General features: G+C 43.2%; 1 non-coding gene and 1 pseudogene across 1 annotated transcript; both read left to right on the top strand.

Moving 5' to 3' along the window:
- Positions 1–746: 746 nt before the first annotated feature.
- LOC133245089 (ephrin type-B receptor 1-like) lies at positions 747–27,585 on the top strand (annotated as a pseudogene).
- TRNAS-GGA (transfer RNA serine (anticodon GGA)) lies at positions 7,145–7,216 on the top strand. Its single transcript has one exon. It is a non-coding gene; the product is annotated as a tRNA-Ser (tRNA).
- Positions 27,586–27,728: the final 143 nt, after the last annotated feature.

The following is a 27,728-nucleotide window of genomic DNA, read 5'->3' as shown; positions in this document are numbered from 1 at the left end:
GGGTGGGAGGCCCTGGCCCCAGACCTCCTGCAGCTCAGTGATACTTCCCACGGGAAGCCTCCAGGCAGAGTCATGGTCCCCACGTCCTTGTGCATGTGGGTTGGTTTCTCACTGTCCCCTGGCCGCACTCACTGAGGTCTGGTCCACGTCTCACTCTCACTGGCCCCGATGCCCAGAGCTAGGTGAGAACTCCACGGACACTGGTTGAACCAGCAAGTGAGGTATCGTCAGAAAGGTTCAGGGGAAGACTGTTGGAATTCTGAGGTGGGAGAAATCACTTGTCAGGTGGGGAAATCAGGGACACCTTGGCTGGGGGCATCCTTTGAATAGCCTTGGAGCATTGCCAGCAGCTGACACACTTTGGGGAGGTGGCAGTGAGATGGTGATCAGAGATAGTCACTCGCTCTGTCTATGATCATTAGGGCTGTGCTGAGCATTGACCTGGGCTTCCAGAAGGAGTTAGGGGAGGGGCAAGAAGGGAGGGAGTGTGGGTGGGGCACTCGCTGGAGGGTATCAGGACACAACACTGCTTCTCAGTTGCCACCCTGGAAACTCTAATGCAGCCCAGAGCCTGTGCTCACCTCCTGAAAAGCTTTCCAGATCTTGACTGGAATGGGTGTGTAGGGGGGATTTACTGTTATTAATTCTGTGACCCTGAGAACCAAAGGAATTTGCTTTCTGTTATGTCATCTATGCAGACAGTGTTGAGGGGTGACCCTAGGGTTACTTCTGCTCAAATATGGGACATGGTGGAGAATCCACTCAAATTTGCAAAGATCATTCCTGATCTGCTTCCCAGTCTCTTAAAGGTAAGCCTAGCACATCTAGACTGAAGCTGGAGAGTGGGAGGAAGTGGTGGGGTCCATTCCCAAAAGGCTCCCTGAGATTCTCATCTACAGACAGCACTGTTCCTATTCTGGTGATGCCAATCATAGACCCAGTGGGAGATTCCTGCCCTGAGCGAAGATATTTGATTTTCTCTTTCTTTAGCTTCTGCTTGGTGGTGCTGCTGAGGACTTGTCACACACAGTTGTCACATGAGGTTTCTCCAGGGTTGCTGGGATGTCTTTGCTGGTTTCCATGTGAGCACCAATCAGCAAATTTTAATTTTTGCAGCTGTGTCTTCTGGTAGTGAAAGCTTCTGAATTTATCTATACTCTAATTTATATTCTTCTTATTTATTTATACTCTAATCTCTTCATGGACCTAACAGAAGCAGAAGATATTAAGAAAAGGTGGCAAGAATACACAGAAGAACTGTACAAAAAGATCTTCACCACCCAGATAATCACGATGGTGTGATCACTCACTTAAAGCCAGACATCCTGGAATGTGAAGTCAAGTGGGCCTTAGGAAGCATCACTATGAACAAAGCTAGTGGATGTGATGGAATTCCAGTTGAGCTATTTAAAATCCTAAAGGAGGATGCTGTGAAAGTGCTGCACTCAATGTGCCAGCAAATTTGGAAAACTCAGCAGTGGCCACAGGACTGGCAAAAGGCAGTTTTCATTCCAATCCCAAAGAAAGGCAACGCCAAACAGTGCTCAAACTACCGCACAATTGCACTCATCTCACACGCTAGTAAAGTAATGCTCAAAATTCTCCAAGCCAGGCTTCAACAATACGTGAACCATGAACTTCCAGATGTTCAACCTGGTTTTAGAAAACACAGAGGAACCAGAGATCAAATTGGCAACATCCGCTGGAACATGGAAAAAACAAGAGAGTTCCAGAAAAACATCTATTTCTGCTTTACTGACTATGCCAAAGCCTTTGACTGTGTGGATCACAATAAACTGTGGAAAATTCTGAAAGAGATGGGAATACCAGACCACCCGACCTGACTCTTGAGAAACCTGTATGCAGGTCAGGAGGCAACAGTTAGAACTGGACATGGAACAACAGACTGGTTCCAAATAGGAAAAGGAGTACATCAAGGCTGTATATTGTCACCCTACTTATTTAACTTCTATGCAGAGTACATCATGAGAAATGCTGGGCTGGATGAAGCACAAGCAGGAATCAAGATTGCTGGGAGAAATATCAATAACCTCAGATATGCAGATGATACCACCGTTATGGCAGAAAGTGAAGAAGAACTAAAGAGCCTCTTGATGAAAGTGAAAGAGGAGAGTGAAAAAGTTGGCTTAAAGCTCAACATTCAGAAAGCTAAGATCATGGCATCTGGTCCCATCACTTCATAGCAAATAGATGGGGAAACAGTGGAAACAGTGTCAGGCTTTATTTTTCTGGACTCCAAACTCACTGCAGATGGTGACTTCAGCCATGAAATTAAAAGATGCTTACTCCTTGGAAGAAAAGTTATGACCAACCTAGACAGCATGTTAAAAAGCAGAGACATTATTACTTTGCCAACAAAGGTCCGTCTAGTCAAGGCTATGGTTTTTCCAGTAGTCATATATGGATGTGAGAGTTGGACTATAAAGAAAGCTGAGCACAGAAGAATTGATGCTTTTGAACTGTGGTGTTGGAGAAGACTCTTGAGAGTCCCTTGGACTGCAAGGAGATCCAACCAGTCCATCCTAAAGGAGATCAGTCCTGGGTGTTCATTGGAAGGACTGATGTTGAGGCTGAAACTCCAATACTTTGGCCACCTGATGGGAAGAGCTGACTCTTTGGAAAAAGACTCATTGGAAAAGACCCTGATGCTGGGAAAGATTGAAGGCAGGAGGAGTAGGGGATGACAGAGGATGGGATGGTTGAATGGCATCACTGACTCAATGGACCTGGGTTTGGGTGGACTCTGGGAGTTGGTGATAGACAGGGAAGCCTGGCCTGCTGCGGTTCATGGGGTCGCAAAGAGTCGGACACGACTGAGTGACTAAACTGAACTGAATCTTTTCCCAATGCTTACCACCAAGCTTTGCATAAAATCATGTTTTGGGGATAGAAGCAGAAGAATGAAGCTTCCATGCCCTCTTTGGCTGTGCCCCTCTCCTATACCTCCTGGAAGCCCTCCAAATCCTTTATTTTTGGGATTTTATGGAGTCTTCATCACTTGGGATGATGGATCATTAACTCCATTTTCAGTACTTCTCTCTTCTTAAGAGAATGAGGGAAGAACTGAAAATTTCAAGCTTCTAATCATGGTTTGGTCATTTCGGTGACCAACCCTCAATGAGCAGCCCACCCAGAGTCACTTCTTTAAAGTGACACTCCCATCACCCAGGAGAGTACAAGGGTTTCAATGCCCTGTTGCCGGGAGCCAGCGTGAGGAACTCCACCCGTGGCAAAGGTCATGAGGAAGGAGGCTTGGCATACGCAAAGGCGGGATCCAGCCTCAGGAGTCCCCCTGGAAATTCTCGAGCATCTACCCCCAAAACCAGAGTCTGCCCACTTCACTGCTTTGTGCTCAAACCTACACCTCTGACTTTACAGGGGGCTGTCCCCCACTACCTCTCTCTGAAAAAGAGTTAACTTACAGCTCCAGTTAATAAAGTTCCTGGGCATGACAAGAGTGTTTCAACCTACAAACTCCTTTGGAAGTCCTCAAGCCTGCCTGAATAGGTTCTTCCGGCCACATGTGATTGTTCAGAGCCTCCCAACTGTGAGAGGCATGAGATGTTCTAAACTGTCTAAATACAGATTCCTTTGAGCAGTTAAAAGATTGATTACAAATTGTATTGGTGAAGGGTTTTTCACTTGTTGGGCCAATGTTTGCTGCTAAGTTTCCATATCCCTTACCTACTGTGTCCCTGGGAGTGTATTGATTAATATAATTGATGTATAGGAATGTAAGTAGTAGCTTTAATGTTTGTAACCTTGGACCCTTGAGTTAATTCTTTTCTTGTTATAGCCCACCACACCTTTGCCCTATAGGAATGCAACTTTATCTAATGCTTTTGGAGGGTGGCGCCTGACTTTAGAATGATCACCTTTAGAGAAAAATAAGTTTTCTGAAGAAAGGATCATAAAGTGTTAACAGGCCTCTTGGCCAGAAGATGATGTAACTCACTTAAACTTTTGCATATGGTAAGTTTGCAGGAAGAAAGCCTGGCTTCGATTAGGATCAAGGACTGCTGTCCTTGCATGACTCTACCCCTTCCCCCATTATCCTCTATGCACAACTTAAGGTATAAAAACTACTTTGGGAAATAAAGTGCGGGCCTTGTTCACCGGAACTTGGTCTCCCCATGTCGTTCTTTCTCTCACCTTCTGGCTGAATTCCCATCTGGAGCGTGGAGGCTCGTCAAGCCTACTAATTATACCTGGGCTTCTAAGATCTGACCGGGGAGGCCTTAGTGTCTCCTCTCCTTCGGGAGAACGGGAGGACGCCTGCGGCCTACATAGGTGACGTAAATTCCTTGCCTTGGAATTTTATTAGCTTTCCATGTAAACCAAGTTATTCAGCCTCTTTTCTCCACTGAATTTCTTTGCTGAGCTATCCTTATTTCACCACTTTTTATATCCTTAATTAATGTTTAATTAAGCAATTGTTTCCTGATCCTCACCGACGCTGTCCCCGCTTTGAATTCCCTGGATCCACCGGGGCTGGACCCCGGCACCCTGAGTCAGGGTCAAAGACCAAGAATTAGAACAAAAGATGTTTCTAATGCAAGGGTTTGAGGAGCTCTGTGCCAGAAACAGGGGGCAGAGACCAATGTATACTTTCTATTATCTCTCAGCTCAGAAGGAACACAGACTTCTGAATCATTCACTCCGGGGGATAGGGCTGGGGTGGCATGGGATAGAGTAAAAGCTGATTGGTTCTGTCTAATTGGTTGCATTTCTTAACACCAATAATGAAATGTCAGAAAACAAATATTAAAAAAAAAAAAACCTTTAAAAATTGAAACACCCAAAATAAAATACTTAAGACTAAACCTCACCAAGGAAGTGAAAGACTTAAATGCTGAGAACTATAAAACATTAATAAAGAAAACTGAAGGTGACTCAAAGAAATGGAATTATATTGCATGCTCTTGGATTGGAAGAATTAATATTGTTAAAATGGCCTTAAAATATTTTGCACAGCAAGGGAAGCCATAAACAAATGAAAGCAACCCTCAGGATGGGGGAAAATATTTACAAATGAAGCAACTGATGAGGGATTAATCTCCAAAATATACAAACAGCTCATGTATATCAATATCAAAAAAACAAACAACCCAATGAAAAAAATGGGTGGAAGATCTAAATAGACATTTCTCCAAAGAAGACATAAAGATAGCCAACAAACACATGAAAAGATGCTCAGCATTACTAATTCAGTTCAGTTCAGTCGCTCAGTCGTGTCCAACTCTTTGCGACCCCATGAACTGCAGCACGCCAGGCCTCCCTGTCCATTACCAACTCCCGGAGTTCACTCAGACTCACGTCCATCGAGTCAGTGATGCCATCCAGCCATCTCATCCTCTGTCGTCCCCTTCTCCTCCTGCCCCCAATCCCTCCCTGCCTTCAATCTTTCCCAACATCAGGGTCTTTTCCAATGAGTCAGCTCTTCGCATCAGATGGCCAAAGTATTGGAGTTTCACCAGGACTGATCTCCTTTAGAATGGACTTGTTGGATCTCCTTGCAGTCCAAGGGACACTCAAGAGTCTTCTCCAACACCACAGTTCAAAAGCATCAATTCTTCAGTGCTCAGCAACATTACTAATAGTGAGAGGCAAATCAAAACTACAAAGAGGTATTACCTTACACTGGTGAGAATGGCTGCTGTAAAAAAATCTACAAACAACAAATCCTGGAGAGGATGTGGAGAAAAGGGAACCCTTCTGTACTGTTGGTGGGAATGTAAATTGGTACAGCCACTATGGAGAACAGCATGGAGATGCCTCAAAAAACTAAAAATAGAATTATCATATGACTCAGCAATCCCGCTCCTGGGCATATACCTGGAGAAAGTAATTCAAAAGGACACATGCACCACAATGTTCATTGCAGCACAATTTACAATAGCTAGGACTGGAAGCAACCTAAATGTCCATCAACAGAGGAGTGGGTAAAGAAGATTTGGTGTATATAATAGAATATTATTCACCCATTTAAAGGAATGAAACAGTGCCATTTGCAGAGACGTGGATAGACCTAGAGCCTGTTATACAGAGTGAAGTAAGTCAGAAACAGAAAAACAAATATCATATAATAATATCACTTATATACAGAATCTAGAAAAATGGCACAGATGAACTATTCACAAAGCAGAAATAGAGAGACAGATGTAGAGAAAACTTATGGACATCGAAGTGGTACGGAGGGGAGGTGAAATAATATATATTTTTTCCCAATATATATTTCCCAATTATATTGGGAAATTGGGATTGACATATATACACTACTATGTATAAAATATTGAGTTTGAAGCCAGCTTTTCACTCTCCTCTTTCACCCTCATCAAGAGGTTCTTTAGTTCCTCTTCACTTTCTGCCATTAGAGTGGTATCACCTGCATTTCTGAGGCTGTTGGTACTTTTCTTGGTAATCTTGATTCCAGCCTGTGATTCATCCCACTTGGCATTTTGCATAATGTACTCTGTGCTATGCTTAGGCGCTCAGTCATGTCTGACTCTTTGTGACCCCATGGACTGTAGCCTGCCAGGTTCCTCTGTCCATGGGGATTCTCCAGGCAACAATACTGGAGTAGTTTGCCATGCCTTCCTTCAGAGGATCTTCCAGCCCCGAGATCGAACCTAGGTTTCCCACATTGCAGGCATATTCTTTACCCTATGAGCTACCGGGGAAGCCCAAGAATACTGGAGTGGGTAGCCTATCTCTTCTCCAGGGTATCTTCCGGACCAGGAATTGAATTGGGGTTTCCTGCATTGCAGGTGGATTCTTTACGAGCTGAGCTACCAGGGAAGCCCATAATGTATTCTGCATAGAAGTTAATTAGCCAAGTGACAATAAACAGCCTTGACGTACTCCTTTGCCAGTTTTGAACCTGTCAGTTGTTCCATGTCTGATTCTAACTGTTGCTTCTTTACCGGCATACAGGTTTCTCAGGAGACAGGTAAGGTGGTCTGGTATTTCCATCTCTTTAAGAATTTCCCACAGTTTGTTGTGATCCACACAGTCATAGACTTCAGCACAGTCAATGAAGCAGATGTTTTTATGGAATTCCCTTGCTTTCATTATGATCCAATGAATGCTGGCCATTTGATGTTTGGTTCCTCTACCTTGGGCTTCCCTGGTGGCTCAGAGGTTAAAGCGTCTGTCTGGAATGCGGGAGACCCAGGTTCAATCCCTGGGTTGGGAAGATCCCCTGGAGAAGGAAATGGCAACCCACTCCAGTACTCTTGCCTGGAGAATCCCATGGATGGAGGAGCCTGGTAGGCTGCAGTCCATGGGGTCGCAAAGAGTCGGACAGGACTAAGCGACTTTACTTTCACTTTCACTTTCCTCTACCTTATCAAAACCCAGTTTGTACATCTGAAAGTTCTCAGTTTATGTACTACTGAAGCCTAGCTTGAAGGATTTTCAGCATAACCTTGCTATCATGTGAAATGGGTGAAATTATACAGTAATTTGATCATTTTTTGGCATTGCCTTTCTCTGGGCTGGAATGAAAACTGATCTTTTCCAGTTCTGAGGCCACTGCTGAGTTTTCTAAATTTCCTGACAGATTGAGTGCAGCAGTATCACAGCATCATCTTTTAGGATTTGAAACAGCTCAGCTAGAATTTCATCACTTCCACTAGCTTTGTTAGTAATAATGCTTCTTAAGACTCACTTTACTTCACATTCCAGGATATTTGGCTCTAGGTGAGTGACCACACCATTGTGGTTATCAGGGTCATTAAGACCTTTTTTTTTTTTTTTGTATAGTTATTCTGTTTTTTTTTTTCTACCTCTTCTTAATCTTTTCTGCTTCTGTTAGGTCCTTACCATTTGTTCTTTATCATGCCCATCCTTGCATGAAATGTTTCCTTTATATTTTTCCTCCGATTTTCTAGAAGAGATCTCTAGTCTTTCTCATCCTTTTGTCTGCCTCTATTTTTTTTGCATTGTTCATTGAAGAAGAGCTTCTTATCTCTCCTTGCTGTTCTCTAGAACTCTGCATTCAGTTGGGTACACCTTTCCCTTTTTCCTTTGCTTTTCACTTCTCTTCTTTCCTCAGCTATTTGTAAAGCCTCCTCAGACAATCACTTTGCCTTCTTGCGTTTCTTTTTTTCAGGATGGTTTTGGTCACTGCCTCCTGTACAATGTTACTAACTTCTGTCCATAGTTCTTCAGGCACTCTGTCTACCAGATCTAATCCCTTGAATCTATTTGTTACCTTCACTGTATAATCATAAAGGATTTGATTTAGGTCATACCTGAATGGTCTAGTGATTTTTCCTACTTTCTTCAATTTAAGCCTGGGTTTTGCAATAAGGAGCCAATGATCTGAGATATAGTCAGCTCCAGGTTTTGCTTTTGATGACTGTATGGAGCTTCTCCATCTTTGGCTGCAAAGAACATAACCAGTATAATTTCGGTGTTGACTATCTGGTGATGTTCATGTGCAGTCATTTCTTGTGTTGTTGGAAGAGGGTGTTTGCTATGACTAGCATATTGTCATGATGAAACTTTGTTAGCCTTTGCCCTGATTCATTTTTTACTCCAAGGTCAAACCTGCCTGTTATTCTGGGTATCTCTTAACTTCCTGCTTTTGCATTCCAATTCCCTATGATGAAAAAGACATATCCCTTTTTTTTTTTTTTTTTAATGTTAGTTCTTGAAGGTGTTGTAGGTCTTCAAGGAACTGGTCAACTTCAGCTTCTTAGGCATCAGTGGTTGGGGCATAGACTTGGATTACTGTGATGTTGAATGGTTTGCCTGGAAATGAACTGAGATCACTTTGTTGTTTTTGAGGTTGCACCCAATACTGCTTTTGAACTCTTGTTGACTATGAGGGCTACTCCATTTCTTCTAAGGGATTCTTGCCCACAGTAGTAGATATAATAGTCATCTGAATTAAATTTGCCCATTTCCATCCATTTTAGTTCACTGATTCCTAAAATGTCAATGTTCAATCTTGCCATCTCCTGCTTGACCATGCCCAATTTACCTTGATTCATGGACCTAAACTTCCAAGTTCCTATGCAATATTGTTCTTTATAGCATTGGATTTTACTTTCACCACCAGACACATCCACAACTGAGTGTTTCTGCTCTGACCCAGCCCTTTCATTCTTTCTGGAGCTATTAGTAATTTCCCCTTGCTCTTCCCCAGTAGCATACTGGACACTTTCTGACCTGAGGGGCTCATCTTCCAATATCATTTCTTTTTACCTTTTCCTACTATTCATGCGGTTCTTGTGGCAAGAATACTGGAGTGAGTTGCCATTTCCTCCTCCAGTGGACCACTGGAGCTTATGTCAGAGCTCTTCACTATGACCCATCCATCTTGGGTGGCCCTGCCTGGTAGGCCTCATAGCTTCATTGAGTCATGCAAGCCCCCTTGCTATGACAAGGCTGTGAACCATGAAGGGGCAGAAAGTGAAGAGAAATGAAAAAGCCTCTTGATGAGGGAGAAAGAAAAGAGTGATCTTAGAAAAACTAAAAGCATGGCATCTGGTCCAATCACTTCAGGGGAAAAAATGGGAGCAGTGACAGATTTTATTTTCTTGGGCTGCAAAATCACCATGGATGGTGACTGCAGCCATGAAATTAAAAGACGCTTGGTCCTTGTAAGGAAAGCTATGACAAACCTAGACAGCATATTAAAAAGCAGAGACATCACTGTGATGACAAAGGTCTGTGTAGTCAAAGCTATGGTTTTTCCAGTAGTCATGTATGGATGTGAAGTTTGAACCATAAAGAAAGCTGACTGCCAAAGAATTGATGTTTTTGAACTGTGGTGCTCTTGAGAGTCCTTTGGACTGCAAGATCAAATCAATCAATCCTAAAGGAAATCAACCCTGAATATTCATTGAAAGGACTGTTGCTGAAGCTGAAGCTCCAATACTTTGGCTACCTGATGTGAAGATCTGACTCATTAGAAAAGATCCTGATGCTGGGAAAGATTGAAGACAAAAGGAGAAGCTGGCAGCAGAGGATGAGATGGTTAAATAGAATTACTGACACAGTTGAAATGAATTTCAACAAAATCTGGAGGATAGAGGAGGACAGAGGAGTCTGTTTGATTATTGTTTGGTTGTCTTTTCAAAGGCTTGATGTTTAAATAAAGGTATACTCTTGTTGGGCTTCCCTGGTGGCTCAGATTGTAAAGAATCCACTTGTAATTTAGGAGACCCAGATTCTATCCCTGGGTCCAGAAGTTCCCCTGGAGAAGCGAACGGCAACCCACTCCAGTATTCTTGCCTGGAGAATTCCATGGACAGAGGAGCCCGGCAGGATACAATCCCTGGGGTCACAAAGAGTCAGACATGACTGAGTGATTCACACACACACTCACACAAATTTGTTACCAAAGGTTTGTCTGCAAGAACATGATGCATTTCTATGGTTAACAACTCTAAGCAGAAAAATGAACTTTTTGTATGAATTTCTAAGGAAACTGAAACTTTTTCTTCAGTTAGCAAGGTAGCGTGATTGCAGTCTCTGGGCTGCAGGGAAGGGCTGCTGTGGTGTCCCTGCATCTGCCTCCTGTCCAGGGAAGACCTGGTGCTCTGAGCAGAGAGGACCCACTCACAAATCACCTCTGGCTTCCTTCCATTCTCATGTGCTAACTATGGAATACTAGGAACTAAAAGCAATTTTGGTGAATGGCTTTTGAGTACTTTTGTCACCAGAGTTTCCAGTGAACCAAAATGATGCCATCCTGACAAGAGGTAAAGGCACAGCGCAAGTGGTCAGAAAGTCAGAGTCAGCGTCCACCAGCGCTGACGACGGTGAAGAGCTCTTCCAGGCAGGCACAGTGAAGCCTTGGTGGTGGTGCAGCTGCATCTTACCAGCCTCTGGTTGGGATGAGTTATCATCCCCCAGTGCCTCTTCTTACCTGTCTTTTGAGATGCAGCCTGTGGTTGCACCATTAGAGACGCTGTTTCTTAAGCAAGGTGTAGCAGTGCTGCTCAAGCTGGGATCTAGCAGTGAGCCAAGGAGTCACATCTTGCTTTCAAAACAATTGCAGGGAATACTGACAAACAGATAAGCAAAAAAACATGCATTATAAAGTGACTGAATTCCTTGTAAGGACTATGAAGAAAAATGAAGCATGGGTAAAAGGAGAAAAATTGATGAGAATTATTAATTAGATATAAGTGTTATGGTAACCCCATAAATACCTTTTATGATGCAGTATGCATAAATGTAAAAGTGAATCAAAATGCATGGGTCACGGTGAGGGGAGGATGGAGTGATTGTGGTTACTGGCTAGGCTGCCTAGAGAAGAAATCATCTTCCGATAAATCTCTCTTAAATCCATCGATGCTTCTCCAGATTGGTAGTCTAATGCCCCATCATCTCTCACTTGAAGCGCATTTTAATCTTGGCCCCTCTTCCCTTCATAAGGCACACCCACGATTTTCCTTGCAGGGACAGTCCCATGGACAGAGGAGCCTGGCAGGCTACAGTCTATGGGGTCACAAAGAGTCTGACATGACTGTGTAACACTTTTTTCACTTTCATGTCCGCTTGGCTAATAAGGTGACAGTGCAGTTAGTTTCAATGAAGTTTGCAAATAATTTTGTAAACTGAACCAGCAAAATAACATCAACCATGAAAGTTAAGTGGGGCTTCCCAGTTGGCTCAGTGGTAAAGAATCTGCCTGCAGCACAAGGAGACGAGAGTTCAAACCTTGGGTTGGAAAGATCACCTGGAGGATGAAAATGGTAACCCAGTCCAGATTCTTGCCCGGGAATTCCCATGGACAGAGGAGCCCGGTGGGCTGCAGTCCAGAGGGTGGCAAAGAGTCGGATGGGACTGAGCACACACACACATGCAAGTTAGCACTAACATTTTTTCTACCAAAAAGGAAAACTGTCAAAAACTGAAAACAAATTTTAAGTTTACTATATTGGAGTTAAATCTTTTCCTGGGGAAAATTCACTTTCCACCATTGATACAGAATTATATTTTCTATTTTTGGACAAATAAATGCTACTTTTTCTGCCTTTGCAGAGAAGTGTGCCCTTTCGTGCATTCCCACACTTTTTGTGTCTCCTTTTTCCATAATTCTGCATCCCAGCCTATATCTTATCAAACAATCCATTAACACAGGAACAAATGTGCTTTGTAATCAAAATTATTTTTATTAAATTTTCTTTTCCAGTTCTTTATGTATCCCATTCAGTGGCCCTCAATAATTCATGATTATAGAAAATACCAACTTTATTTATAGGAATTGTAAAGAATCTTCAAAACATGAGGAAAAAGACAAACATAATTCTGATTACTGAAAATTATGTATAAGGATCAGGGGGAAAAAAGATGTGTTCTAAGAATTTCTCTGCCTTTAAGAACCAATATATAGTAAAGAAAACAGGAATTTTTGTTGTATGTACAGCATGAGTCAAAGTGTACAAAGATGCATTATTATGAGCTATCTTAAGTATGGGATTTCCTCAAAAAAGTGAAAATTAGAAATACCATAGTATCCAGCTATTTCAATTCTAGGTATTTTTCTTCAGAAAATAAGAACAGTAATTTCAAAAGACATAGATACCTCTATGTTCCCTGCAACATTATTTAAAAAGCCAAGCCAAGATATACAAGAGCCCTAAATGTCCACCAGCAGATAAATGGATAAAGAAGATGTAGTACATACATTCAATGGAATGCTGATGCTGCTAAGTCGCTTCAGTCGTGTCCGACTCTGTGTGACCCCATAGACGGCAGCCCACCAGTCTACCCCGTCCCTGGGATTCTCCAGGCAAGAACACTGGAATGGATTGCCATTTCCTTCTCCAATGCACGAAAGTGAAAACTGAAAGTGAAGTCGCTCAGTTGTGTCCGACTCCCAGAGACCTCATGGACTGCAGCCCACCAGGTTCCTCCGCCCATGGGATTTTCCAGGCAAGAGTACTGGAGTGGGGTGCCATCGCCTTCTCCACAATGGAATGCTACTCAGCCATAAAAATGGAATGAAATCTTGCCATTTGTGACATGAAAGAACATAGAGTGTATTACACTAAGTGAAATAAGGGTGAGAAGGACAAATATAGTACAGTTTCACTTGTATGTGGAATCATTAAAACAAAATTCACAGTACACATAAGAAAACAGAAAAAGAGTCATAGATACAGAGAACAAATGTGATTTCCAGAGAGGAGAGATAATAAAAGAAATTGGAAAGGGAAATTGAGACTTACAAGCTTTCAGTTACAAATAAATGAGTAAGGAGTTGAAATATACAGCATGGAGACTATAGTCAATAATATAAGTTTGCTTGCAGATGTAACTAGAATTATTGTGGGGATCATTTGTAATCTACAGAAATATTAAATCATTATGATGGGCGCCTGGAACTATCATTGTTGTAAGTGAATTACACTTCAATTTTTAAAAAGTACAAAGAACTAAGAAATAAGCAAGCCCTACACAAATCTCTAGCAAATTCTCCATGGGTGCAATGATTCTCTTTTCATGAATAATGACATGTTTAATAATAAAGATTGAAATTTTGAAGAAAAGATTCAAAATAGGAAAGTATATCGTAGATCAGGATTAAACAACTCAGAAATGAATGCACATTGCTCCAAAGATTAATAAAACATTGAAAATATCATTGTAGATAAATTTCAAATTAAGAGAAATATAATAAAAATGTATTATAAGAATGTAGAGGGTATGAAGGAAATTCTTAAACCCTATTGAATAAAAATTTCTGGAAAATAAATATAGCAAAAAAATTGAAAGCTATTTGATGAATGTGTCAAAAGTGGAAGATAGATCTGATATATGAATGATTGGAATAAATGGGAAAAAAATCAAAGCCAAGATGGAAAGCAAATACTAAACATTATCATACAAATTGTTCTGAAAGTAAAAAAAAAGTTTGAAACTGTTTATTAAACAGAACTATGAGAATTAACTTGCAATGACTAATAGCCAATGATGTTCTGGAAATATTATTGGGCTTTAAAGAAAAACAAAAGGCCTCTGGATATCTAGAATAAAAGAACAAGTGACATATAAGGAAACAAAAATTAGAATTTTATCAACCTTTATGGAGAGAAATACCCTGTGTCAGAAGTAAACAGGGCAACACAGTTAAGATACTCGAGGAGAGACACCATGATGCGTGAATTCCTTTCCAGACAAAATGATTGGGTATCAAAAGTCCACACATCCAAGTCATCATGAAAGGCCTAAGGTAATAACATTGCCTTGACTAATGGGAAAAACAGACTTCAGAAAACAGAATCCTTTGACAGACAGACACAAGGACAGATGATGGATACTAAATTTACAGTTCCTTACTCAAACGAGACGAATGAGCATTACATGAGAGAGGGAGCGGATGCTAGGGTGACTGCCTTATAATTATCCACTGAGTTCTACTTCCTTTCAGAGTGCTGTCTTATGTGTGTTTGATTTTATGGAAAATCAATTTAAAGGCAACTAGATGGATAAATAAATTTTAATATAAAAAACTTTAACTATAGAACAAACATACATAACTGAACATATCGAATATAAATACACATAATAGAAAAAAAAACTGTAGATAATACTAAAACTAAATCTATACGACCAAACAACTGAGCTTGTACTAAATACAGGCCTCAGGAGATGAGCAGTGAGCCCTCTCTCAATGTTTGTCCAGATAAGGCTCCTGATGGCCTGTAGGCTCCATCCTCTCAGAGGCCCAGCCTGGAGTCCAGGATTGAGACCAGACCTGCAACACAAACACAGGTGATGGAGTCCTTAGGGAGGTGCAGAGTCAGACAGAAGGGGGTTTTCTGGACAGGGTGTGCACGACGCAAGCACAGCCTCAGGATCTGGATATGACCTTGGGTCCTGATGTCCCCGGGGGTCAGTCCACAAGACACTGGGTCTGTTTGCTGCTCTTTGCTGAGGGAGTTGTCTGTTAGTAGGGAGTGTCTCTCCAGTATTCTTGCCTGGAGAATCCCAGGGACAGAGGAGCCTAGTGGGCTGCCGTCTATGGGGTCGCACAGAGTCAGACATGACTGAAGCGACTTAGCAGCAGCAGCAGCAGCAGGGAGTGTCTAGAAAGGTCCCACAGGAGTAATTCCACCTGGGTATCTGGCCAGCAGCCTTCAACTGACAGGTCCCCTGGACAGTGAGACTCAGACAGAGAAATGGGGGGCTCTGGGATCTTGGACTAAAAGGCCAAGTCCCCCCTCCCCTGGGGCCCTGGGAGGAGCAGGAAGTCAGATGCCACAGGAGTGGGGGAACCTGCCCACCCATCCTACACTCAATACAACTGCTCTTGAGATCTGCATATCAGAAATGGACAGACACCAGTAGTCTCTAATTCCCGTAATAATCCTTTCTAACCCCCAGCCAAACTCTCCTGACGTTTGTGGTTTTAAAGTATTAATTGCTATTTTAATAAAAATATATATTGTATATGTTTAGTGTATTGCAACATTAAAGTTTACAGAAGACTGTTTTTTAAACTGTAATAAAACAAGTTATATGTTATTAATGACAGAATTGGAATAAAAAAATAGAAGAATTGTGGGTTTGGGGGGTGAGTGTATGATGTTCAGGTGGACCTTGAAGTTACCCACAGGAGAACAAGGCGCAGACTGAGAAGACGATGGAGACAGAAGTCTAAGGCTTCATCCCTTCCACTGTTTCCCTCATGCACAGGTCAGTGCCACCATGAGGAGCATCATGTTGTCATGGCCACAGTTCGAGCAGCCCAATGGCATCATCTTGGAATATGAGATCCGGTACTGTGAGAAGGAACACAGTAAGTTCAACTCCTCCATGGCCAGGAGCCAGACCAACACTGTACGGATCAATGGCCTGCAGCCTGGCATGGTATTCGATGGCAGCTGGGGTGGTGTTCATGTTGGCCATGTCCATTGCCTGCAGCAGGAAATGTGCTTACAGCAAAGAAGCTGTGTACTGCGAAGAGGTCATCAGAGCAGGAGAGTTTGTAGAGGTGCACAAGGGGCGTTGGAAACTTCCGGGCAAGAGGGAAATCTATGTGGCCATCAAGATGCTGAAGGCTGGGTACTCAGATAAGCAGTGACAGGACTTCCTGAGCGAGGCGAGCATCATGGGGCAGTTTGACCATCCCAACATCATTCATCTGAAGGATGTGGTCACCAAGAGCCGGCCAGTCTTGATCATCACAGAGTTCACAGAGATTGGTGCTTTGGATTCTTTCCTCAGGCAAATTACAGACAGTTCATGGTGATCCAGCTGGTAGGGATGCATCGCCGTGGGTATGAAGTACCTGGTGGAGATGAACTACATGCATCCGGACCTGGCTGCAAGGAACATTCTGATCAACAGTCACTTGGTGTGCAAGGTGTCCAACTTTGGCCTTTCCCACTACCTCCAGGATGACGCCTCAGATCCCACCCACACCAGGTCCTTGAGAGGCAACATCCCTGTGAAATGGATGGCTCTGGAGGCCATCGCCTACTGGAAGTTCACATCTGCCAGTCCTCTGGCGCTATGGGATTGTCATGTGGGAAGTCATGTCATTTGGAAAGAGACCCTTCTGGGACAGGTCCAACCAAGATATCATCAATGCCATTGAGCAGGACTACGGGCTGCCCCCGCCCATGGACTGCCCAGCTGCTCTACACCAGCTCATGCTGGACTATTGGCAGAAGGACCATAACAGCCAGCCCTGCTTTGCAGAGATTGTCAATACCCTGGACAAGATGATCCGGAACCTGGCCATCCTCAAGACTGTGGCTACTATCACCACCGTGCCTTCCCAGCCCCTGCTCCACTGCTCCATCCCAGACTTCATGGCCTTCACCACCGTGGATGACTGGCTCAGTGCCATCAAGATGGTCCAGTACAGGGACAGCTTCCTCACTGCCAGCTTCACATCCCTCCAGCTGGTCACCCAGATGACATCAGAAGACCTCCTGAGAAAAAGGGTCACCTCGGCAGGTCATCAGAAGATGGTTCTGAACAGCATTCTATCTATGAGGGTCCAGATGAGTCAGTCACCAATGGCAATGACATGACAACTCTTGTTTTCTGTGGGGAGGAGAGGAGGGAAAAGGACCGGGCTCAAGGGGGAACCAGAAGTGGACCACTGTGGAATATTCTGGAGAGACTGACCTCTCACCTAAGAAATGCATTGTCATAACAAAGAATAAGCTGGACCTACTCCTAATAGGCAACCTTCATTTCTCAGTGACTGATACACAATTAAGATGCCTTGGGAACCAAATATGTAATGATAAAAATACACAAAGGTGATGTTCAGTGGAAGTGAACACAAAACAGTATGCATCGAAGACCCCAAGAGTGAACTCAGCTCACACCCCAGGTGGGCTGGAGTCATCCTTCGGCAAGAAAATAGGGAAGGAGGTTGGGGGGAGAAACAGAAGCAGTTTCTCATTTTCTTCCTCACCAATGACGTTCTTTTCTTTTCTCCTTTCGTCCTCCTCCCCACGAGCCCTCTCCCTCCCCACACATCTATCTCCCTTTGCTCATGACTCGTGTAGGGAAGTTTCTTCAAACAAACCCCAGGTCCTGAGACTCAAGATGTTCTGTCAGTTGCCAAAAGACCTTGCTGACCACTGCATGGGGGATCCAATCATTTCAATTAATGTCTTCATATTGAAGAAGAGATGTACCTTCAGTAGAAAACCCTGTTTTTCTTTTGTTTGCATTTTCTGCAAAAAGGAAAAAGAAACCAAAAATTGGGGGCCGTGGGGAATGCAAGAGCACACCTATGTATGTCTGTGTTATCAAGTAACCACTTGTTCGTAACAGATGCAAACAAGAAAAACCTGGGAAGTCTTTGCCCCTGGAAAATCCACAGGGGCTGGAGCGTGTTGTTGGTGTGGTTTTCTGATTGGCCTCATTGGCCTGTTGGCTCAATGGGGAGAGAGAGTAGGGAGAAAAATAAAATGAAAAGGGGAAAAATCTCCGGAGAGCTTGCAAATAAATTTGGACAGGAAACAGGTGAGTGGTTTGAATTGGATGTACTGTGGGCCATTTGGAATGATACTTACTGATTCTTTATTCTTGGTGACATCTGAAGAGAAGAAGGAAGTTGTTTCTGGAGAATGTTCTTCCACATCCCCCGAATCTACAATTAAAGATGGTGAGGAAGAGAGTTCTTCTTCCCCTAGTCTGGAGACTGGTTTCATTTTAGTTCAGTCGCTCAGTCGTGTGCAACTGTCTGCGACCCCATGAACCGCAGCATGCCAGGCCTCCCTGTCCATCACCAACTCGCAGCGTCCAGCCAAACCCATGTCCATTGAGTCGGTGATGCCATCCAACCATCTCATCCTCTGTTGTCCCCTTCTCCTCCTGCTCTCAATCTTTCCCAGCATCAGGGTCTTTTCCAATGAGTCAGCTCTTCACATCAGGTGGCCAAAGTATTGGAGTTTCAGCTTCAACATCAATCCTTCCAATGAACACTCAGGACTGATCTCCTTTAGGATGGACTGGTTGGATCTCCTTGCAATCCAAGGGACTCTCAAGAGTCTTCTCCAACACCACAGTTCAAAAGCATCAATTCTTCGGTGCTCAGCTTTCTTTATAGTCCAACTCTCACATCCATACATGACCACTGGAAAAACCATAGCCTTGACTAGATGGACCTTTGTTGGCAAAGTAATGTCTCTGCTTTTTAATATGCTATCTAGGTTGGTCATAACTTTCCTTCCAAGGAGTAAGCGTCTTTTAATTTCATGGCTGCAATCACCATCTGCAGTGATTTTGGAGCCCAGAAAAATAAAGTCTGACACTGTTTCCACTGTTTCCCCATCTATTTGCCATGGAGACTGGTTTAACTCATATGAAATCCAAGGAACGTTTCAGATGTGTCTGTGTTGTATTCCTTCTTGTACCTCATTGTTCAATTAATTTTTTTTAATTCTACTGAACATTTAAATATTTTTCATTTCTTCTTTTACCTTAATCTCCTTGCTAATTTTATCTAATTAAAATAAGCAGATACAGCCTCCTGACTCAGGCATACGTATTTATGGGGTGGGATATCGCTCTCTCTCTTTTTATTTTTTTATTTTTATTTTTTTTTTGCCATAGAAGAGTGAGAAGAATGCTGAACATCAGGTCCTTCTGAATTATCTATCTCAGTTATACTTTTCTGTGTATACATAGAAAAAACTTAGGAGATAATTACTGTGGATTACCTCCTAGAGTTACAGATTTCTGTGTATCTGTGCAAGGAAGTAAGGATGGAAGGAGAGAAAAGAATATTCCTTGTGGATTATCTAATACAGATTCACATTTCTTGTCTGTGAGGGTAAAGGATTCATAGACCCCACATGGGGGCTCACTGTTAAGATGGCTCGTTATGTTGACCTCCCAACAAAGAATAAAATCACAGTGACCCTTGAGACTGACCAAAAATTGCCCAAACGACATTCTGTTTTCTCACTGGTGACTACCTTCTCAAAGCTAAAAGACCACCAGATTCCAGACCTCAGGCTACATGACCACAGGACTCAACTATAGGCTAAAAATTAACCATCCGTTCAGAGAACTTTTCATTGGTGGGGTATAAGAAAGACCCCGTCAGAAAGGGAGGACACTGGTTCTCCTCAAGGGCCAGTCACCCTCTTGTTTGCCTCTAATTAATTTCCCTTTTCTTGCCTGACTGCCTGGCTCATTCTCTTTTTCTCTGCACTCTCCTTACAATTCTGTTTTATGAGTGAGGAGTATTCCAGCATCTGGCTGTCTCACTTCATCTTCATTTTTCAGTCTTTGGCCTTGTTGATTGATTCTCTATCTTGGCTCTAGTAAATAGTGCTGCTCTGGATATAGGGGTGCACGAAAAAAAAAAATAAGCAGAAGCATGTCTGGGTTTACAAAGAAAAAACAGAAAGAATTGGAATAAAAATAAAAGGAACGTGGGTAACTTGAATTCTGTCATGCATCCCAAGTACACACTGCACTGAGCTGCTTTCTGCTGTTTCTTTAGTTGGAGTTGGACACACACACACAGAAGAATCTATGGAACCTCCAACTCCAGTTGAGAAATGGTGCCCCGAGGTGACCCAGGACCCCCAGGGCTCCAGAGGCTGAGGGACCCCAGGCTCGGTTCCTTCTCAGGCTAGCTGGGACCGTCAGGACCAAGGAGCATCCACAGGGATGCAGAGCTGCAAGGTGACTGCCTACCTGAATGAGCTCTGGGCACCTGTGTCTCCTCCACTTATTCCCAGGAGCCTAGGACTAGGGAGGGTGGGTCCACCCCAACTTCTCACTACAGCTGATTTTGAACTAGGGATGCTTCCTGATGCCTTTAGGGGGTTGGGAGGGCAGAGCTGGGTCCTGCAGAAGGAGATGAGGAACCCGCCAGTGAGGATCTTCAAAGAGAACATGCTGGAACAGCAGCTCCTGGACTCATACACACAGTGACCCCACAGTGCCCCCCAGCCTCCCTACTAACATAGAGCTGCCAGAGGACCCAGCCCAACAATCTCAGGGGCATCTGTGGATGGGGACCTGTGCTCTGGGGAGACGTGCTCAGGGCATCCTCAAATCTGTATAGATTATTACCACCCTCTTGTCTCCCACTTTTGTGGTCACATTCAACAGCTGCCTCCAGTGTTTTTGCCAATGTTTCCGAAACACCAGCAAGAGAGTTGGGGACGTGATGGACACACATGCCCTCGTCTGCCTCATCTTTTCATCCCAGGCTGCACGTTCACACTTGCTCTTTCCGATCCTTTTCTTTATCATCACCATTGACATCCTCAAAAACTTTCCTCAAGGACATGAGCAGAGAATGTTTTGACATCTGGAAGGAAAAGATCAGGCAGGCAGGTCCAAGGCCTTCCAGGGCAGGAAAGCATCCATATAGCATAGACCAGGGCAGTGCAAACTTCATGGGGGCCCTTCAGCTGTGTGGGTCCAGACCTACTGACTCCAGCCTCAACTCCTGCTCAGGCCACTCATGGTGACAAAGCCAGATTCAAGGGTGCCAACCTGAGGTCAGGAGTGAGGACGATGCTAAGAAAGTGGGGGAAGAGGGCTGCAGACAGATTTCATAGATTTTATATAAGCTCCCAGGATCCGAAGTGCCTATAAGAGAACAGGTCCTCCGGAAGGATAATCATAAAAGGATGGAAAGAGGAGATGGGAAAGGTTTATAAGAAAGAGTCTATGAACCAGAAAAACAAAAAAAAATTTTTAAATATGGAAGAGGAAATAAATGACCTGCATGTTCTTGCTCTCGTTCTCTGAATCTTCATTATCTGCCATCCAGTTTTCTGGTGTCTGAGGGTGGTGGCCATGTGAAGTGGCTATGGGAAAGCAAAGAGGAGATTTAGGGTCAGGATGCAACCTGGAGACTGTAGGTTACGGCTTCGAGACATGTGCTGTGCAGAGATTCGTGACCTCTGGAGGAGAGGATTTTGTTCCAGGGTCAGAGACCAGGCTTGATCACTAGGAGCTTTCTGTGTAATGGAGTTTTATTAAACTATAAAAGAGACAGAGAAAGCTTCTGACATAGACATCAGAACGGGGTAGAAAGAATGCCCACTTGCTAGTTTTTAGCAAGGTGTTACATAGGTTTTAAATGCAAAGCAATGCATTATATACTTTTCCAATGCAAAGCAAGGCAGAATATACTTGATCAGTGCAAAGAAATAGGGGAAAACAATAGAATTGGAAAGACTACAGATCTCCTCAAGAAAATTAGACGTACTAAAGGAAGAGTTCATGCAAAGATGGACACAATAAAGAAAGAAATGGTATGGACCTAACAGAAGCAGAAAATATTAATAAGAGCTGGCAAGAATACACAGAAGACTATATAAAAAAGATCTTCATGACCCAGATGACCACAATGGTGTGATCATTCACCTAGAGCCAGACATCCTAGAGTGCAAAGTCAAGTAGGCCTTAGGAAGCATCACTACAAACAAAGCTAGTGGAGGTGATGGAATTCCAGTTGAGCTATTTCAAATCCTGAAAGATGATGCTGTGAAAGTGCTGCACTCAATGTGCCAGCAAATTTGGAAAAGTCAGCAGTGGCCACCAGACTGGAAAAGGTCAGTTTTCATTCCAATCCGAAAGAAAGACAATGCCAAAGAATGCTCAAAATACCTCACAATTGCACATATCTCACATGCTAGTAAAGTAATGCTCAAAATTCTCCAAGCCAGGCTTCAACAGTATGTGAACCGAGAACTTCCAGATGCTCAAACTGGATTTGGAAAAGGCAGAGGAACCAGAAAGCAAGTTGCCAACATTTGTTGGATCATAGAAAAATCAAGAGAATTCCAGAAAAATGACTACTTCTGCTTCATTGACTATGATAAAGCCTTTGACTGAGTGGATCACAACAAAAAGGAAAATTCTTAGAGAGATGGGAATTCCAGACCTTACCTGCCTTCTGAGAAACCTGTATGCAGGTCAAGAAGCAACAGTTAGAACCAGACATGGAACAACAGACTGGTTCCAAACTGGGAAAGGAGTACATCAAGGCTGTATATTGTCACCCTGCTGATTTAACTTATAGGCCGAGTACATCATGCGAAATGCTGGGCTGAATGAACCACAGCTGGAATCAAGATTGCCAGGTGAAATATCAATAACCTTGAATATACAAATGACACCACCCTTATGGTAGAAAGTGAAGAAGAACTAAAGAGCCTCTTGATGAAAGTGAAAGAGAGTGGAAAAGTTGGCTTAAAACTCAACATTCAAAAAATTAGTCATGGCATCCAGTCCCATCATGGTCAATAGATGGGAAATCAATGGAAACAGACTTTATTTTCTTGGGCACCAAGATCACTGCAGATGATGACTGCAGCCATGAAATTAAAAGACACTTGCTTCTTGGAAGAAGTTCAGTTCAGCTCAGTTCAGTCGCTCAGTCATGTCTGACTCTTTGTGACCCCATAGACTGCAGCATGCCAGGTATCCCTGTCCATCACCAATTCCCAGAGCTTGCTCAGACTCATGTGCATCGAGTCAGTGATGCCATTCAACCATCTCATCCTCTGCCGTCCCCTTCTCCTCCTGCCTTCACTTTTATCCCAGCATCAGGGTCTTTTCCAATTAATCTGTTCTTCACATCAGGTGGCCAAAGTATTGGAGTTTCAGCTTCAGCATCAGTCCTCCCAATGAATATTCAGGACTGATTTCCTTTAGGACTGACTGTTTGGATCTCCTTGCAGTCCAAGGGGAGAAGGCATTGGCACCCCACTCCAGTACTCTTGCCTGGAAAATCCTATGGATGGAGGAGCCTGGTGAGCTACAGTCCATGGGATTGCTAAGTCGGACACGACTGGGCGACTTCACTGTCACTTTTCACTTTCCTGCATTGGAGAAGGAAATGGCAAGCCACTCCAGTGTTCTTGCCTGGAGAATCCCAGGGATGGGGGAGCCTGGTGGGCTGCTGTCTATGGGGTCACACAGAGTCGGACACGACTGAAGCGACTTAGCATAGCAGCAGCAGTCCAAGGGACTCTCAAGAGTCTTCTCCAACAACAAAGTTCAAAAGCATCAATTTTTCAGCCCTCAGCTTTCTTTATAGTCCAACTCTCACATCCATACGTGACTACTGTGATTGTGGTTTTCATTCTGACTGCCCTCTAACAGATAAGGATAGGAGGCTAATGGAGAAAAGTTATGACAAACCTAGACAGCATATTAAAAAGCAGAGATGTTACTTTACTGACTAAGGTCTGTCTAGTCAAAGCTATGCTTTTTCCAGTAGTCATGTATGGATGTGAGGGTTGGACCATAAAGGAAGCTGAGCGCTGAAGAATTGATGGTTTTGAACTGCAGTGCTGAAGACTCTTGAGAATCCCTTAGACAGCAAGATCAAACCAGTCATCATCTTTCAAGATTTGAAATAGCTCAACTGGAATTCCATCACCACTAGTTTTGTTCAGTGATACTTCCTAAGGCCCACTTTACTTCACACTCCAGGATGTCTGGCTCTAGGTGAATGATCACACCATCATGGTTATCTGCGTCATGAAGATCTTTTTTGTATAGCTCTTCTGTGTATCGTTGCCACCTCTTAATATTTTCTGCTTCTGTTAAGTCCATACCATTTCTGTCCTTTATTGTGCCCATCTTTGCATGAAATGTTCCCTTGATATCTCTAATTTTCTTGAAGAGACCTCTAGTCTTTCCCATTCTATTGTTTCCCCCTATTTCTTTGCACTGATCAAGTATATTCCGTCTTGCTTTTCATTGGAAAAGTATATAATGCCTTGGTTTGCATTGAAAACATATGCAACACCTTGCTAAAAACTAGCAAGCGGGCATTCTTTCTACCCTGTTCTATTGTTTTCTGATTCTATTGTTTTCCTCTATTTCTTTGCATTGATCGCTGAGGAAAGCTTGCTTAACTCTCCTTGCTATTTTTTGGAACTCTGCATTTTGATGAGTATATTTTTCCTTTTCTCCTTTGCCTTTCACTTCTCTTCTTGTCTCAGCTATTTGTAAGGCCTCTTCAACAACCATTTTGCCTTTTTGCATTTCTTTTCCTTGGGATGGTTTTTATCACTGCCTTCTGTACAATGTTACAGATCTCCGTCCATAGTTCTTCAGGCACACCATCTATCAGATGAAGTCCCTTTAATCTATTTGTCACTTTTGCTGTATAATTGTAAGGGATTTGATGTATGTCGTACCTGAATGGTCTAGTGGTTTTCCATACTTTCTTCAATTCAAGTCTGAATTTGGCAATAAGGAGTTCATGATCTGAGCCACAGTCAGCTCCTGGTTTTGTTTTTGCTAACTGTATAGAGCTTCTTCATCTTTGGCTGCAAAGAATGTAATCAGATTTCAGAACTGATTATCTGATGGGGTCCACATGTAGAGTTGTCTCTTGTGTTGTTGGAAGAGGGTGTTTGCTATGACCAGTGCGTTCTCTTGGCAAAACTCTGTTAGCCTTTGCCCTGCTTCATTTTGTACTCCAAGGCCCAATTTGCCTGTTACGAGTCGGACACGGCTGAATCAACTTAGCAGCAGCAGCAGCAGCAGCCTGGTGTTTCTTGACTTCCTACTTTTGAATTCCAGTCCCCTATGATGAAAAGGACAACTTTTTTGAGTGTTAGTTCTAAACAGTCTTGTAGGTCTTCATAGACACATTCAACTTCAGCTTCTTCAGAGTTACTGGTTAGAGCATAGACTTGGATTACTGTGATATTGAATGGTTTGCCTTGGAAACGAACAGAGATCATTCTGTCATTTTTGAGACTGCACCCAAGTACTGCATTTCAGACTCTTTTGTTGACTATGAGGGCTACTCCATTTCTTCTCATGGATTCTTGCCCACAGTAGTAGATATAATGGTCATCTGAGTTAAATTTGCCCGTTCCAGTCCATTTTAGTTCACTGATTCCTAAAATGTCAACATTCACTCTTGCCATCTCCTGTTTGACCACTTCCAATTTACCTTGATTCGTAGACCTAACATTCCAGGCTCCTACGCAATATCATTCTTTAGAGCATCACACTTTACTTCCATCACCAGTCAAATCCACAGCTGGGCATTGTTTTCACTTTGGCTCAGCCTCTCCATTCTTTCTGGAGCAATTTCTCTGCTCTTCTGCAGTAGTATATTGGACACCTACTGAGCTGGGGAGTTCATCTTTCAGTGTCATATCTTTTTGCATTTTCATGCTGTTCATGGGGTTATCAAGGCAAGAATACTGAACTGGTTTGCCATTCCCATCTCCAGTGGACCATGTGATGTTTCAGAATACTCTTGAGAATCCCTTGGACAGCAAGATCAAACCAGTCAAATCTAAAGGAAATCAGTCCTGACTATTTATTTGAAGGACTGACGCTGAAGCTGGAAACTCCAATACTTCGGCCACCTGATGCGAGGAACTGACTCATTGGGAAAGACCCTGATGCTGGAAAAGATTGAAGGCAGGAGGAGAAGGGAAAGACAGAGATTAAGGTGGTTGGATGGCATCACCGACTCAATGGACATGGGTTTGGATGGACTCCGGGAGTTGGTGATGGACAGGGAGGCCTGGCATGCTGCAGTCCATGGGATCACAGTCAGACACGACTGAGCAACTGAACTGATTGAGCAAGATATGTTGTTTTGTCATGTAATCTTTAGCTCTGGGCTTAAAAAAAAAAAAAAAAAAGTTTTATGTGACTAAACAAAGGAATGTAGGGAAAAAGTTTGTCCTTTTCTCCTTCTCGAGGAACCCGGACCCCATTCTCCCCCTTGAGGGCTCCAGACCCCTTCCTCCTTTTCTGGGGCCCTGGACTCCTTATCAACCTACCCAAGACTTAACTCTCTCATTCCCCACTTTTCTTTCAGGAGAATATGGCTGCTGATGGAAAAGGGGTACTTCTCTCATTCTGGAGCTACTTGGATGATTAAATGTATGACTTCTGTGAGTGCGGACAGCCACTAACTCAGTGGACATGCACACATTATTTGGAAAATGACTGGGAAAAAATAAAACTTGATTGATAAAATCTATTTGGAAAGGCAGGATTGAATACAGTCCCCTAAAAGAGTTTGCTTTTAATCAAAAACAAAGTCTCATAGGCGACTTAGTAAGCACAATAACTGCAGCTGTGGATCCTTGGGAGGCAGCGATCTGGGAAGACATGGATGATTTAGCAGAAGCTCAAAACAGGCAGGAGGGTCAAGGGTCCCTATCATGGAAAGCCAGCATGCATTTTAGTGTTTGTTTTTTCCCCATTGGTTAGCTTCTCATTAGTTAAAATGCAGAAGCTCCGTTTCATATCTTTCCTGTTCCTCTCCTTTGCTCTCCTTCATCCAACAAAGAGGATGAGTCAACGGCAGCTCAGTCCATAGTTACTAACCTCCTTTAAGCATACACTCCACCCCATGTTCCCATCAGGAAAAAAAAAACGCTGAGGGATTCCTGAACAGCCTCATCAGTGTCTTGACCCTTTGCCCCTCCAGCTCCCATGGAGACCTGGTGGAGGAGCTGCCACATGCCTTGGCTGCGGAACAGGCTCTGGGTAGCCTAAAGGTAAGTGCACCTGTCTTTATCTGGGATAAGAGTGTTCCTTCATTTCTTTATTTTTAATTCAGTTGAACACAGTTATAGAAATCTGACAACATACATTATCACTTACGTATACAATGCCTTGGCGGGGGATATATTGAGGGTAAAACTATTATTAACACAGACCTGATTCAAAAGGACATTTAAAAAGACTGCATCGATTACTACATATAACAGTAGGTATTTTCCTCAGCAGAAATGTTTCCCCTTTGAATAAGAATTTTGTAACTGTTGGTCAAGTTGAAACTCAGAGATCCTACATGAAATAGTCCAGCCCTTCTAACAGGGGTACACTCTGTTTTCTTCTGGGACCATTGGCTTAAAGAGTTTTCATTTTCTGAGGACAAAAATTGCATGCCAGAAGACTTAGCGCACAGAACACAGGATGGTAACAGCCTCATACTTTTCTTCTCTCTAATCACAGGTGCATGGAATAGCCGATATAAACTGTCAATATCCAAGGATAATTCCTCTGCTGAGGAACAACCTAATTGATGAAGGTGGGGAATCTCTTGCCCGCTCTGGCCAGAGAGACACCCTGACCCTGGGTCCCTACAGGCGGTGAGGGCTGGGGGTACAGAGCAAGAGACTGATCTCCCAGGGAAATGCGCTGGCCACATTCCAGTGTCTTCAGAAGCAACTGCATCATTTAGATGGTTGGGATTGTGTGAATGAGGGTGTTTGGAGGTGGGCATGTGTTGAAACCAC

Source organism: Bos javanicus, chromosome 3, assembly GCF_032452875.1.
Source record: "Bos javanicus breed banteng chromosome 3, ARS-OSU_banteng_1.0, whole genome shotgun sequence".
Taxonomy (NCBI): Eukaryota; Metazoa; Chordata; class Mammalia; order Artiodactyla; family Bovidae; genus Bos; species Bos javanicus.
The sequence above is the reverse complement of the archived record's forward strand: the minus strand, read 5'-3'. Positions and strand labels throughout refer to the sequence as shown.